A 3,303-nucleotide genomic window follows, 5' to 3' on the forward strand; every position below is an offset into this window, starting at 1 on the left:
TTAAAAAAAAAAAAAAAAGAAAGTCAGGAAGGGTATACATGTTAAGAGGAAGAATCTTACTCGGTCAGGACAGGCCTCAAACATTTCAGCAAGAGTATCTTGCAGGTAAGAATGAGTGTCAAACAAGCCAAGCAGGGTGTAAAATATGATAGGAAGGGTCTCAAAGTCATCAGGAAGAGTCTCAAATGGTCAGGAAAAGTGTCAGACAAGTCAGAAAGGGTCTTAAATAATGAGAAGGAAACATTAACATTTCAGGAAGCATCTCAACCAGGCAGAGAACATCACATATAGTTAGGAAAAGACTTAAACATGTCTGGAAGAATCTTACACAAGTTAGGAACTTTCTCAGTCATGTAAGGTGGAATAAAACAAATCCATAAAGATCTCACTCAAGTCGGGAAGGTTCTCAAGCAGAAAAGAAGATTCTCATTTATGGCTGGAAGGGTCTGAACATGTCAAGAAGAGTCTCACAGAAGTTGGGAAATGTCTCAAGCAAGTCAGAATGATCTGAAATACATCAGAAGAGTCTGAAATAAATCATGAAATGCTCTAAACAGGTCAGAAAGTCATTTTTTAAAACTATTTTTAAAACAGGTTCATTGAGATATAATACACATACTATACAATCCACCCATTTAAGGTTTATAATTAAATGGTTTTTACTATATCCACATATGTGTATAACCATCTTCACAGTCAATTTTAGAACATTTTCATTGCTTCAAAGAGAAATTGTATGTGCTTTTGCTATCACTTATTCCCTTACTCCCTGCCCCCTGCCCCAGCCCTAAGCAACCACTAATCTCATTTCCTATTCTGGACTTTCATGTGAACTGAACCATATAGCATGTAGCCTTTTTTGACTGGCTTCTTTCATTTACCTTAATGTTTTCAAGGTTCATCCATGTTGTAGCATTCATCTCTATTGTGCTGCTCAAGTCCTCTATTTCCTTGTTGATTATCTGCCAGTTAGATCTTCTGCCTAACTGTTCTATCCATTATTTATTTGCTTATTTATTCAAGATTTTATTTATTTGAGAGAGAGAGTGCATGAGCAGAGAGAGGGGCAGAAGGAGAAGGAGGGAGGCTCCACTGAGCAGGGAGCCCAAGGCAGGGCTGGATCCCAGGACCCTAAGATCATAACTTGAACTGAAGGCAGATGCTGAACTGACTGAGCCCAAGGCAGGGCTGGATCCCAGGACCCTGAGATCATAACTTGAACTGAAGGCAGATGCTGAACTGACTGAGCCACCCCGAGTGCCCCTGTTTTATCCATTTTTTAATGGGAGCTCTTGAAGTCTTCAACTATTATTGTTAACTTGAATATTTCCCCCTTAATGTTTGTCAATTTCTTGGATTGTTAGGTACATATATATGTTTATAATTGTTATACTTTCCAGATATATTAACCCTTTATCATTATAAAATGTACATTTTTGGGGCACCTGAGTGGCTCAGTTGGTTAAGCATCTGCCTTTGTCTCACTCAGGTCATGATCCCAGGGTCTTAGGCTTGAGCCCCACATTGGGCATCCTGGTTGGTGGGGAGTCTGCTTCTTCCTCTCCCTCTGCTCCTCCTCCAACTCTTGCTCTCTCTCTGTCTCTGTCTCCCTCTCAGGTAAATAGAATAAAATCTTAAAAAAATTTTAAAGCCCATTTATTTGATATTAGTATAGCCACTCCAGCTTTCTTGTGGTTGCTGTTTGCATTATGTATCTTTTTCCATACTCTTATTTTGAATGTATTTGTCTTTTAATCTAAATTGTAACAGCAGATAATTGGATTTTTAATTTTTTAAAAAATATTTTATTTATTTATTTGATGGCTAGAGATCACAAGTAGGCAGAGAGGCAGGTGGTGGGCAGGGGTTGGGGAAGCAGGCTCCCTGCTGAGCAGAGAGCCCAATGCAGGGCTTGATCCCAGGACCCTGAGATCATGACCTGAGCCAAAGGCAGAAGCTTAACCCACTGAGCCATGAAGTGAATCCCCTGGATCTTGTATTTTTATCCAGTCTGACAATCTGCTTTTCATTGGATTGTTCAACCCATTCACATTCAATGTTATTAATATTATAGCTAGCTAGAATCATGGCTGCCATTATACCTTTTGTTTTCTCCATGTGTCATATCTCTTGTTCATTTATTCCTTGTTACTGCTTTCTTTTGCATTAAGTGACTATTTTCTAATATAACATCTTAATTATTTTATGATTTTTTCACTACAGTTTTTAGTTATTTCCTTAGTATCTGCTCTAGAGATTTCCCTATACATCCTATCAGGATTTATTTCAGCTTTATATTAACTTATGAAAATAAGTTAGTGAGATATAGAAATTTTACTCCTATATAACCCTTTCTCCCTTTTTGTGCTAATTTATTATATATATTACATCTTATACATGTAATAAACCCAACAATACATTGCTGTAATTATTACTTTTTTTTAAAGATTTTATTTATTTGTTTCACAAAGAGAGACCCAGCAAGAGAGGGAACACAAGCAGGGGAAGTGGGAGAGGGAGAAGCAGGCTTCCCACTGAGCAGGGAGCCCAATGTTGCGTTGAGCTGAAGGCAGATTTTTAAAAAAATAATTAAAAAAAATTTTATAAACATATAATGTGAAGGCAGATGTTTAATGACTGAGCCACCAAGGTGCCCTTAATTATTACTTTATATAATGTTATATCTTTTAAAGATGAGAGAAGAAAGGAGACCTATATATATTTATGCCATTATATTATTGTTATCGTAATATATGAATATATATATATATAATTATAAAAGATTTTATTTATTTTACAGAGAAAGACACAGCAAGAGAGGGAACAGAAGCAGACCTCCGGCTGAGCAGGGAGCTTGATGTGGGGCTCAATCCCAGGACCCTAGCACCATGACCCAAGCCAAAGGCAGAGGCTTAACGTCTGAGCCACCCAGGTGCCCCAGTATATGAGTATATTAGCCTTCCTATTTATCATTTCTAATTCTCTGCATCTGTTCCTATGGATTTCTGTTATCATATTGAGTCATTTCCTTTGTCCAATACAGCTTGATCACTACCTACTTCCTTTGTGCTGTTATCAGCAAATATATTTCAATTTTATATGTTATAGGCCCAATAATATTACTACATACATATTACTTTATATAATTACTTTTAAAATCAGTTAAGAGAAGAAAGAAAAGTATGCATTTATACCATTTTGTATAATTACATAATTACTTTACTGGTATTCCAGTTTTGTTTGTGTGGATTCAAATGGCTGGGGTCATTTACTTTGGAACCTGAAGAGTGTCCTTTGACATTT

The sequence above is a fragment of the Mustela nigripes genome, chromosome X (assembly GCF_022355385.1).
Source record: "Mustela nigripes isolate SB6536 chromosome X, MUSNIG.SB6536, whole genome shotgun sequence".
Lineage (NCBI taxonomy): Eukaryota > Metazoa > Chordata > Mammalia > Carnivora > Mustelidae > Mustela > Mustela nigripes.